This window comes from Sciurus vulgaris, assembly GCF_902686455.1.
Source record: "Sciurus vulgaris genome assembly, chromosome: 10".
Classification (NCBI taxonomy): Eukaryota; Metazoa; Chordata; class Mammalia; order Rodentia; family Sciuridae; genus Sciurus; species Sciurus vulgaris.
The window spans coordinates 22,358,280-22,371,907 of NC_136470.1; positions in this window are offsets into that span (position 1 = coordinate 22,358,280).

Consider the following 13,628-nt stretch of genomic DNA (forward strand, 5'->3'; position numbering starts at 1 on the left):
TATTTAAAACATTTCCTGAGACATTTTTGAAAAGTTACTGGTTTTCATATTTAAATGATATCTTCTAAATTTTTCATAATAATTCTAAATGTGTTTTGCCATAAAGGAATCGCATTTCTTATACTTGTTTTAAGAAAAGAATTTGCTGTGGCTTGGATACGAGTTGAGCTCGTACCCCAAGGTTTCATGTGTTGCAAACTTTGTTCCCTGAGTGTTGATGTGGAAGCTAAAGGGATCATTAAGAGATAACACCTGGGTGAAGGTAATCTTGCTTGAGGAGGAAACCCAGAGCACCAGGAAGAAGAGGAAGAAATGATAGCCTCTCTGGTATACAAGTTTTTAAAAGGTTTAAAAGAAAATTTTATCAAGCTGGAGTTCTCCAACCTAAAGTTGTAATGGTTCAACTTGTGAGAGAACCAGCCCCAAGAGACCACTGATTTCCAACACCCATTTCAGTCAGAAGACTACGTCTACATCAAATGGTGCCAAAAAGGACTACTGCCTGGCTGAAATGTAGGGACCTTACAACATGGACTCATCACATCTGAGTTAAGACAACAGAAAAGTGGACAGCCCTCAGAGACCCCAACCACTGCCTAAAGATAAGACGGAAAAAATGATAATCATGTTTTTTTTCTCTTGCTTGGACTATGTCAGGAATATCTCCATGCTTAGCCCTTCAACTTTGAGATTACCTAATGGGGTAAATTCTGTGTTACTGTTCACATCATTTCCCAGGTGTACTATTATGATAAAGAGGGAAGAAGAAGAAAACATATGGGACTAATATCTAAACAAGCAGCCCCTGTCTTAGTTCCCCTCCTAATGGGAATATGTATAGCTGGTTCCACAGCTGTAGAACCACTGTGAGTTAGAAAACTCTGTAAGTCGCTTAGAAAATTCCCTTGATTCACTTGATGAAGTAGTTCAATAAAATAAAAGAGGTTAAACTTGCTGTTTTTAAAATTAAAAAAAAAAAAATTATGTATGGCCTTAGGGGAGACCTGTTGTTTCTATACTAACCACTCAGATGCCATTCATGATAGTTTATCTCTGATTTTAAAAAGACTCAAAAACAGTAAAAAAAAGTTAAAAACCTGATAAACATTGGTACTGAAATCTGTTCTCTTGGTCCCCCTGGTTAACTAATAACCACAATATGTTTGGCACCTTTGTCTAGTGTGAGATAACTGTGTTTTTGTGGGTTTGTTTCTGTGTCTTCTGTTCTGTTTAGTTGGACTTCATGTCTATTCTTCTGTGAATACCAGGCTGCTTTTGTTACTACAAGTTTTTAGTCTAATTTAAGGTCATGTATTGTGATGCCTCCTGCTTCACTTTTCTCGGTGGGAGTTGTTTTGTCTGTTCTGGGTCTCTGGTTTTTCCAATGAATTTGATTACTGCCTTTTCTACTTCTATGAAAAATATCATTGTGATTTTAATAAAAATTGCATTAAAAAAAAAAAAAAAAAGAGATAACACCTGTGGGAGGTCCTTCTGTGATGGGCTTTGTTGCCCTCAGAAGGGATTAAGTCAGATTTTATGGGATCTCTCCAGAGTTCTTGCCAGAGCAGGTATTTATAAGAGTGAGCCTGAATCCCAAATCACTGTCTGGCTTCCATTTTGACATATTTTCTCTTTTTCCAAGTGCCCCCCCTGAAAATGATGCCATCCACCCTGAGGTTTTTGTCAGAGCCAAGATAACATTGACATCTTGCACTCAGATCTCCAGAAGTGTGAGCTAAATAAACCTCCATTACTGAGGAAAAAGCTCAATTTCAATTATTTTGATCCAACAATAAAAAACAGATGCAATATACTGAACATGTGGTGACACATTCTTCACAATAGAGATTAGAGAGAATAGGAAATGGCTCTAAATCTGTGGTCTCAGAAAAATAATGTCTCTATGATATTATGTCACTAGTATTCTCAGATGAACAAGTATTTTTTTTTTTTTTCTGACTGTTAAATTTAAGAAGTAAAATCACATCACAAAATTACTGAGGTACTTAGTTAAAAAAAACAAACAAACAGAAAGTGAACCAACATGTGCAAGGGCTCATGAGTATGGACAAACAAGGTGTACTCAGACAGAGGGAAGGATCGTTCTTCAGATAAGATTGGGAAAGTGGGAATTTCAGGTAACGAGGTGAGGATTTGGGCAGAGGGGCCTTATGCAAGAGGTTAAGAACCCAAAGTTTTCTGCTGTAGGAGAGTGACTGTAAGATTTGTGAACATACTTGTTTTTTCCAAAGTCTGAGGTCAGTGTAAAAAATGGATTCTTTGTTCAGTCTAAATTCTAAACAATTGCAGCAATGTCTAATTTCAGTAATACATTTATAAGTTAAAACTTGTTACATTTCTATCACTAAAACTTTAAAAACATTACCTCCTATGTAGTAGTTAAGATGGAAAATTCCTGTGTATATGGTCAGTGTCCAAGCCACTGAGACTTACACATGTTCATCTTGAGAGGAAGTTGATAAGAATACATAATTCTTTGACCTTCTTTCACTACATTCTGTTTTAATTTTAAAACATCACATGATTCTATATGCAAAGGCTGTATAAAATTTTCTTTTATAGGTTATTTTTTCCCTAACGTGAACTTTTAAATAAGGTTAATCAGAAGCAAAATATATTTGCAAACAACCAAAATTAGCCTTGAACAATGTAAAGGGAAATGCTCAGCTTTCAAATCATTCTTTGAAAATCAGTGCATAGAAATCCTAGAGTAGGCCATTAATTATGCAACCACCATAGCAAGGAAATAAATCCTTTTAAAGAAAAGTAGAATCAAATTTCAAAGAAGAAGCCCTGCAGAGCTGACAGAAGACGCTCCTATTATACTGCCAAAGACATCAAAAGTCAAAGTCTATTGCACTGATGGTTTTTTAAAATCGAGAACTGGATGTTTATTTTAAATTAATAAATCAATAATGTCAATGTTTTTATTTAGTCATTTTCTGCAATTTTATAGAACAAAAATAACTTTAGATATTAATAAATATAATTGACATTCATGATATATTTTACTGAAGACAAGTTAAAGGAAATTTTGTGAGAGCAAAAAGAAAAGACTATAATTAGATTTGCAAATAGGATATTTACACATCTTCAAAAACCTTATTCTTATACTAAAATTTTTACTGATAATAAAATATTTGTTTTTTTTCTTGTGAAATTTTTCAAAATGAAAATTAAAAATAAGTATTTTTGAAACAATAGGATAGAGATTAGACTGATAAATCTGCCTATAATAGCTACTGAACATAAAGGGTAGATAAATTTTGGCCAAGTCAAACATTTTTTGACAGATTTATGTAAGTTAATGCTCAAAAACAAAAGTTTTAATATTAGTTAATGCACAGATCATTATATAGGCATACAGATTTTGTTTGTTTTCAAAAATTGTATATAATAAATTTAAATAGTATTAATTCATTATTTTATAATTACATTTTAATTTTTCTGCAATGAGTTTACATATGTGAAGTTTAGTAAAATAAAATTCTTGCTGAATTTCTCTGAACATTATTAGCACTTGCATCATACAGTCAAGGTTGGTGCTAAAACATGATCCACCCTTTCAGTCAAAGAAGCCAGACACGCTCTCATTAAGCCTCCCAAAAATTTTGATTTAAATCACATTTTTCCAAAATCTAGAAAAAAAAATTAAATTTCCACCAGAAAGTCACTGTAAAAATTGGATGCTAAGCAAATATTATAATTTTAAGGAATTATAATGTCACTGAAATTACATTAAAACATGCCCAAGTTTTAGTCACACAATGAAAGGCTATGAAGTCTGAGATTTGCTTTGAAGTATTTCATCACCAAAAAATAAATGAAATGGTGGGAACAAGGAAGATGTGGAAAGATATGGACAAGTTTAAGAAAATGTCGACCATTTTTTATTTGAATGATGAATATTTCATAGTTTATTATTCCTTTCTTTGCATTTGGTGGATGACTGAAGTTTTTCTATTTAAAAATAATCAGGAAGGATCTCCTCTTGACCTGTGGACCTGGACTGACACAAACTTCATTATACTTTCTGAGAAATGCTGAACACATTAGTACTGGGAAAAAAGAAAGAAAAAAAAAAAACTTTCTTATAATTGTCTCAAGGAACCAAAGCCTAATCAAAACTGTATATTTATTCTTCCACAAGGCAGACTTATTTTTTAGGAAAGATATAATACTCTCTTCCGTCTATTTTTTATTTTTTTTTATTTTTTACAGACTGCATTTTGATCCATTGTACACAAATGGGGTACATCATTTCATTTCTATGGTTGTGCACAATGTAGATTCATACCACTTGTGTAAGCATACATGTACATGGGTTAATGATGTCTGTCTCATTCCACCATTTTTCATACCCCCCTCTCATTTCCCTCTACGTAATCTAAAGTTCCTCCATTCTTCTCTCACCCCCCACCCCCCTACCCCAGATGAATGGATAAAGAAACTGTGATATATATATAATGAAATTTTTATTTATATATATTTTATTTATATATTATATATATATATATATAATGGAATATTATTCAGCCATAAACAAGAATAATACTGTGGCATTTGCAGATAAATGGATGGAATTAGAGAAAATCATGCTAAGAGAAATAAGCCAATCCCCAAAAAATCAAAGGCCAAATGTTTTCCCTGTTAAGTGGATGTTCAGTCTATTTGTCTTCATCCTCTCTCTTTTTTACCCTCTTATCTCTTTGGTACATTTCTTCCATTCAGAAATTACAACTGGAGAAATAAGTAGGTCTGGAAGTAAAACCAAAGTAAAAATAAAAGATGAAGAGAACTCTTGTTACAAGGCATCTTGTAACAAGGAATTTTGAATTAATTTATTCACTAGTTCAGAGATTCAGAGAACTAGTGGGAATAAGAGAAGAATCCAGTTCAATAAATAATATTAATATGCTCAGGATGTTACTTGCACGTACAGGGATCTCCACAAGTAGTTTTGCACATTTCTAACTCTAGCTTATGAAAAAAATATTCAAATAAATAACCTAAGGAAATAAGGATGAAAGAAAACATAAAAACAGGGAAAACATTCATAGTAAGTTTGGTGAAAGACTTAGAAAAGATCTAAGCGAACTGCAATAATGAAGCTGAGCCCAAGCTCCTGATCTGTTCCCCACGGAAGCACCAGGCTATGTGGGGCAATGTACCCAAAATAGAAGACATGTAGAGTTAAGGTTAACAAAGCAATCAGTTAAAGTCTTACAGTGACAATTCCCACAGGAAAGGGAGCAAACAAGGTAGGAGGACTTAATTTCCTATAATTACTCAAGAACTGATCAGTTTCTGGAAAGGTAGAAGGAATGAGAAAACACCAGTTCTGCAGAGGCAAGAGTAGAATCTATAATCAGGAAGTCTGAAGGAAGGAGAATTAGGAATGTTCCCAGGTAATGACAAGTGAAAATTGAACCTGACAAAGTTAAAAAGATAAGGAAGTCTTTATTCTACACTATTTGCAACAGGAAAGAGAAAATAGGGAGTGGTTTTTAAGAAAACAGAAGCAATCTTTAAGAAATGCTGTGGAGAACAGTACTAGGCCACTCACATTGGCTGAGCAGCCATTCTTGTTCATAAGGAAAGGGATTCACATTGGCATCTGGCTCCTAGGCTCAAGTAGAGACAGGGATATTGACATTACATCTTCGTTAATGATTCTATTTCTAAAGGGGGTTTCCTAGGTCTTTGAGAAAGGAAGTCCTAGACTATAACTTTGACCAGAGACTTTTACAAAAGATCTGCATCTCAAAGGAGCAGAAAAGGAATTTGCTATTCCCATTTCCCAGACTCTATTCTCTAGAAAAAGGGAGTTCAGGGGCCTAAAGGTAGAAAGAAGCCGTCTAAGTTTTTGTTAAGCTCAAGGGAATACTGAGACCATCTTCAACAGCAATTTGTTATTAAAATGGAGAACTGAAGAACAGAATTATATCTACTAAGTAGCTTTCAAATTTCCTGAAAGTAGATTCTTTTGTATTTCAAAGGTTTCCAATTGTAAAGATTGGCTTTATTTACCATAAAAAGGATGTTCTTCTTCATTTTGACACTTCTTTTACCAAGCCACATTACCTTGTAATATTTAGATAAAAGTCTCAAATGGTCTCTATCAAGGATTTTAATAAACCTCGAAGATTTTTCTTAACTGAGAGGGCATGAAAATGTAAGGGGCAGACACATGCATGTGGTTATTATGTTAGAACATCTCATCAGTTGAGGAAAATTCTTCAGGTTCCTCCTTCATATTTCCAATCTGTAATTGACCAATGAGACCAGTTAATATGATACAAATGGAGGAAAGCCAAAAGAAATGTGTCAGTTCACTTTATGCTACTGTAATTGAATAATACAAATGGACATCTGTTTTGCTCACTGAGTTTAGAAAATCCAAGAGCATGGAGATGCTTCTGGAAAGAGTTACATGATGTATCACAATATGGTAGAAAGGTATTTCAAGCAAATGTTCTCTCTAAGTAGAAGACATTCTCAGTAAGTATGGGTGGGACTTAGGAAAAAAGAGAGGGACCTGCAATGAGCTGAATCCAATCCACTAATTCAAGGACACAAGACAGAGAGGTAATGGGACTGAACTCATCTCTTTTACAGGGAACCCACTACTAGAATGACTAACCCAATAATAGTGAAAAAGGAAACAGAGCCCTCATAATCTAATCTCTTTCTGAAGGTCATACCTTTTGTGATGGTATTTGAATTTCAAATATGTGTTTTGAAGAGAACATTCAAAGATAGCAGGAAATATTTCAGCATAACACAGAATGTAAAACAATGAAAGAGATGTACTAGATCAGAGCCCCCTAAATGCGAAAGTAATGGGCTAATGAAAGATTAATTCAAGGCAGTGAAGAGTCTCTGAAGGGCTCACCAAAACTTCCATTAATCTCTAAACACAAAACTAAACTATGCCCACTTTCTGAACCACCCCCATCTTTTAGGAGGATGACCTCATGGTATCAGATTATGGTAGAAAGAAGGTAGGCAGAAATGACACACCTCTCTTCCAGGGGTCTTACTTTTTTTTTGTTTTCTTTAAAAATTCTGTCCAAATGACTCTGTAGGGAACTCTATGTTCTTGGTAGATGCTGGAAGATATTGGAACTGCTCAATGGAAAAATTCTGTATCCTGTACCTCAGTTCATCAAGAAAGGCCATTTAAGGAAGCTGCATGTTTGAGAAATTTACACTGGATTTACAAGAGCAAGATACATACATTTATTGTGTGAGTCCATGGAGATCTTTGATTATTTATTTTGGCAGTTTACTGGGTAATGATAAGCTAAATTAAAAATAGACAAGACTAGGAATATAACAACGAAATAGAATAGGATATAGCAACAAAATGGAAATGAATAACTTATTTAAAGAAAAAAAAAACTTGAATGTTCAAAGACAGAAACTTGGGAATACCTAAATAAAAGGGGAAAAAAGGAGGATAAGTAGCAAAATGCAAACACAATCTGATTATGGAAAAATATAATAACATAATGTCATTTAAAATGAAGGAGTATATTTCTTTTCCTAAATGAGGAGCCCTACTGATTAAATAAGACATAGGACAACAGTGATTAAATATTTACATGACAGAGATTTTGAAATTTAAATTTTAGTTTATCATAAAACTTGCAGATACAAAAGACATTTTATTCAACATCATTTTCAATTTAAGAGAAATGTGGAGAAATTAACATAGAAGATTAAAGGATTAAAGTCATTTTATTTAACTCTTAAAAATGCAATGATAACTTTAATTAAGGTAAACTATCATGGATACTTGAGCAACACATTTTTGGAATATTTCTTGTTGGTTGTTTTATGTGAAGTTGTGTCAGAGACAAAGGAAGCCAATGTAAGTAAAATAAGTGTGTGTATCTCCCATCTTGTAACAAGGAAAATTTTAACACCTTAGGGAATTCTTCATATAGGCAGGAAGTTTTGTTGTATGATTACCATATAAAAGAGATATTATCAAAAATAATTTCAAAATAATGGAAACAGAAATGAAAGGGAGAGTCTAGGATGTTATACAATTGTAGATTCTGATTTTGAAATTATTTACCTAGTAATAATCTTTGGAAAATATTCATAAGTAAGAGGTAGAGAGTTACTGAATTTCTGAAATTAAAAGAAAAATGCTAAGTGGGAGCAATTTTTTGGGAAAGAGGACTTATAACTTTCTTCAAGTTTTCAAAATGTCCATGATTCAAAAAGATCAAAAGCCACTGTTACAGTTCAGTTTTATTTTTTTTTTTCAAAAGAGGTATATGAATTTAGACCAGTGAAATGTCTTATACAGTTGTACAGGTTGTTAGGTACAAAATTACAACCAGAACATACATTTTCTTATCTACCATACTATTCTTTTTAATGTATTTTCTACTACATATCTTTATGATTCTCCGATGAATTCTAGAGGAAAAAAAAATACAAAATACACACTTGCAATCTAATGATTTATTTATGGTTATACTGAAAGACCATGGATGTTTTTCCTGTTCTTTAAGCTCTTACAGCTGTTATACTCTGTTGCTTCCTCTGTAAAGTGCCTGGAACTAGTATAATAAGCATAACCTTTTATACGCTTAGGGATAGTTATTAAATCTCTCCAAGCCTTTCAGGCAAGATATTCTCAGTTCTTCTACTCTTTCTTTACGTATTGTATTTTGTATCAAGGTCTCCAAGCCTTCCCAATGCATTTTTATGTTAGATAGCTACAAATAGAAAATGTGGTAAATACTATAGTAATACATGCATTTCCTGAAACTTTTTCTATTTATTCTTTACTCCACTACATTTTTCACATATGTAATTACTTTGGTCCCTGCAAAGTTGAAGGAACATGACAAGTATCCATGTAATTGAATTAGATACCTGAAAATGTTTTAAAAGAAGTTTTGAAAATTTTCATGAAATTTAATAACAATGTGGTGTAAAGAGAGTAAGTGATAGACTCTTTATAAACTGCTTTGAAATCCTCTCCCCAAAAATAAATTGTGTAATATTGGACATTCTATTTTACTTCTCTGAGTTACCATTTTATTCTTAAGTTGAGGTAATAATAAAGATTTTTTTGTTTAAATATATTAGGGCATTAGAAAGAACGAACTGAATTTTCTAGTACTTTCCCAGAAAATTGTGGTTCTTTAAAACTCAATGTGTCATTGAAATATACGTTAGCATCCTCATTTCAGGTTAGTAATTTGTGCCAAATGGAAAAGCAATATTGAGATTAGATTTGTTTTAACATTTATATGCATTCTACATTGATGGGTGTTTTAGAATTTATGTGATGTTTTTGTTGAATTCCACAAATAACTTAGTGTTTCTCACTCTTATTTAGCAAAGAAACATTTGGTTCAAGAGGCAACACTGATGACCAAAAGGAAAAACAAATAAAAATCAGTCCTGCTCCCTTCTCATCATGACTTGATCATGCAGCATTTCATCTTCTTACTTACATCCCCCCCAACTCCCTACCAACATTGTAGTCATCCAGAGAGTTTATAAAAATCAGCCAGTTGGAAAGTTATTAATTAGATAACTACAGCTTTTATTTTCTATAATATTTTAATATTTTAAGATAAATTATATGTCTGACAGTATATTCCTGAACTGCATTCCTCTCAACCTTACCATTGTTGAATGATAGTATTGATCTTTAAAGATAAAATCCCTTGCCAGGCACAGAGGCACCTGTCTCATGGACTTTAATCCCAGTAGTTTGGGAGGCTAAGACAGGAGGATTGCAAGTTTGAGGCCAGCTTCAGCAACTCAACGAAGGCTTTAAGCAACTTATACTGAGACCCTGTCTCAAAATTAAAAATAGAAAGAGCTGGAGATGTAACTTAGTGGTAAATCACCCTGGGTTAAATACTTGGTACCAAAGAAAGAAAAAATAAAGAAAAATAAAATTATTTTCAGTTCCTGCAGTCCCTTATTTTCCCATTATATTTCCTAATAGTTTATCTCTAAGAAATGCATTTTTTAAGATTTAGGATGAAAAAAAATAACTCTTAGACACAGAAATGTCAAAGGACTGTGGCACTACTGTGCAGTTGGGGATTTATTAAAAGAACATATTCATGTGCCCCAAAATCTCAGTAGCTTGCAGTTCTTTGTTTATTTTATTTATTTATTTTTACAGTTTGATTTAAAATGTTTACTAGTATATTACAAAGAATCTCAATAAATAATTGATGCTACTCTGAAAACAGATATATTTTGTATTCTGAAATATGCGTATTGCAGTTCTTGGAGGAAATGAGAACAGCATCTTTTTTAGATAAAGAATAGCAATCACATAAGTTAAGGTATGAACTGCAGCATGATATAGCACAAGGTAGTGCAATATGTCACAGTAACAACACTGGGTACAAGGCACCTCTGTGCTGTGAACTTTGAAGTGTTTTATTGATGACCTGGCAATGCAAGCATGAGTATCTGGTTGTAATTTAACATGAACGTTGTTTCTGCAGGCATTTTAACACTGGAAATTTTATTGTTAGTCAAATCTAGTTTCATGCAAGGCAGGTAACATAAAACAACCATGACGTATCACTCCATTGTTCAGTGACCAATATATCCAAAAAATACATTTTTTCACAAATGGAAATAACTTTTCTATTTGTTATGCTAAAAGATAAATATTTGTCAGTATTGAGTTTAGTGAATAATGTGTATTTTATATGATTTTTTTTCACTATTATGTAACTCCATAGATTTAGACAAAGGTAATTCCTTATGCTTGAAAGATATAGAGTTTATTTAAACAACACTAAATTAATCAAAGAGAATGTGTCATGGCTTTCTGAGGCTTACGTGAGGTTGATATAAAAAATACCTAGCACAGTGCCTGATACTCAGTAGACGTTTGTTTCATTCATTTTCCTTCTTTATTAATTTTAAATTTTGAATTCCCAAATAATTAAAAATTTCATTTACTGTCAATACATAAATTGCCAAAATTGTCCCCTTCATCCTTAAGGCTAAAATAAATCCTCATTCTTCAATAATCTCATTCAATTGTCATTTCTAAGCAAATAACTCTCAATCTTCAAGTATATCTTATTTTATCTTCATTTATTGATCTAGTCACAATCATGCATTGAATATATATTTCATTCTGAGCACTATGCTGGGCATGAAGAATACAGTGGCAACAAGAAACACACCTTCCCTGTCCCCATAGGCCTTATATTCTAATGGGGGAATGAAAAATAGAAACAAATAAATCAATGATGTAAGTTCAGAGAGTACTACACACTTTGAAAACCCAAAGCAGACTTATTGGTCAATGTGTGACAAGAGGCAAAGCTGCGGTCATTGACTGAGAAACCTTTGATAGTGATGTGCCCTGCATCTTGATGAGCTACGAGAGAGTCTGAGGGAGACAATCCAAGTAAAAGAAACTGTAAGGATAATGTCTTGAGACTGAGAAAAGTTTGATTCTGCTAAGAAATTTGCATACTTCGTTCTGCATTATGGGAAGAACTTTCTAGCTATTTTTGACCTGATCACCCTACATTTAGTTCTCCAGACAGGAGTATTAGTTTAAAAACCTCATTAGAGGCCTCACTTGGCTAATGAATGATATTAAATACGTTTCAAAGGTTTTTCATAGTCTGTAAAGTCAAATGATGCTCCTTCCTCTCTCTCTGACATCATCTACCATCAGGATTCTTTCTCACTTGACAAGCTCTAATCATACCTACTTTAAGGTGATGGGTGGGATGTTAAAATACATATTGATTTATCTCAATTTATCACTTGCAGTTAATAAACTTTGAGGACTAAGATAAAGGCATCAGGACATACACTATATTTGTAAAATCATAGTACTTGATATTCTATAAAGTTGTTGCAATAGATAAAGAAAAATCAAAGACATATCCAAGGTTTTTGGTCTGAGAAACTACAGTAATAACATAACCAGATACACCATAGCAATGCTGAATTTATTATTGTTCCTGTGACACCACCTAGTTTCCCAATTCTCCTTCATTTGGGGCCAATCCTTCATTTGTAGTACATTTTTCCCCTCAGACTCTGTTATCTTTACTCCTCCCATTGAATCATTCCTCAGCTCTATTTGATTATGTGGCCTTATTTTTGTGTCTGATTTCCCTATTAGTCATCTGTGCTAATAGCACCAACTACATTTTCACTGATCTCCGTGTTTTTAATAAACATTCCTTCCAAAATACTAACAAAAACCATGTTTAGGGATCATTTTTTATCTTTAAAACCAAATCTAAATTTACTTAGCAGAATGGGAGAATATGTTTTTCAGTCATAAAGTTTCTGTCTCCACCTTCGACCTCATGTTTTACTATGTCCTGTCTAGGATACCTTTTATGGCTAAAGAGTTATGGCATCTAAATATGAAAGTTTCATAATTTTGTCTGTCCTTTTTTCCTTGATTATTCTCTTCCACTATTAGATATGTTCACTTTTGAAGACTTGTTTCAATGGCATTATTTTAACGATTTTCACCTGCCTGTCCCTTATTGATTATATAATGCTCTAGTTTTTTGTTTTGTTTTGTTTGTTTTTCAACTCTTTTGACTGCAAAAGAATTGTAGTCAATGGGTGACAGAGGTGAGTGCTGTCACCCATACATATGGTTCAAAAAAGAAGAGTTAGTTCTCAATGTTTAAAAATAAGTTTCACAGAGATACGACCATCATGGAAATTAACTCTACCCTAGTTCTGTGTATGATGCCCCATGGCAAGCTTGACACATGACCCATGTTTATTTAATTTCCTTGCTTGGTATGAAACATTCGCTTGGCATGACTATTCACATTCTGAAGCTCTCTCACTATCCCTCTATTTGCTCTAAAATTTCTTTTCTTTTATCAAGTTCCTTATAACTTTGACATGTATAAAACTCTGTGTACATCTGTTCCTATGATTCTTGTACAACTGGAAAATATGGTCTTTAGTTGGAATGGAGCTACTCCATATTTTCTTCAAACATCAGAGAAACAAGGCTTTTCTCATCTGACACAATCAAACAACTTTACAGAAACTTTCATAATACACTCAAAGGAAAAAATATTATATATCTCAACCCAAATTTCTATAAAAGAAAAGTACGCTTAGGTGTTATCACCTTTTAAGCCCATTTTACAGACTAAGTGCCTATGAATGGAATTATGAATGGAATAATTTGGTGGTGTATCAAATTCCTGATTGAATTGCCAAGATCATGAAGTAAAGAGTCCAGGTAGTATGAAGTTTGACCACTGAACTAAGCAGGAACAGGAAGTTTCCATTGCGAAAGCATTTAGGAGAGCCCCAACGAAACAAAACATATCCAGAATGAAAAAATGACTTTGTGTTCTCAAGTTGTGGTTCCATATGATATGGTATCTTTTTTTTCATTCAGGGTACATGTTTGATTCATATTCTATGATTGATGGTAGCATAAGATAATTCTCCTCTGATGTTACATACATTAATAAAACTCAGGATAAAGAAATCAAAGGGTTATATTCTTTGGCACAGATATTACAACATTGAAAAATTATTGCAAATAGAATTCATATTGACTCTTATTTACAATAATATGAAAC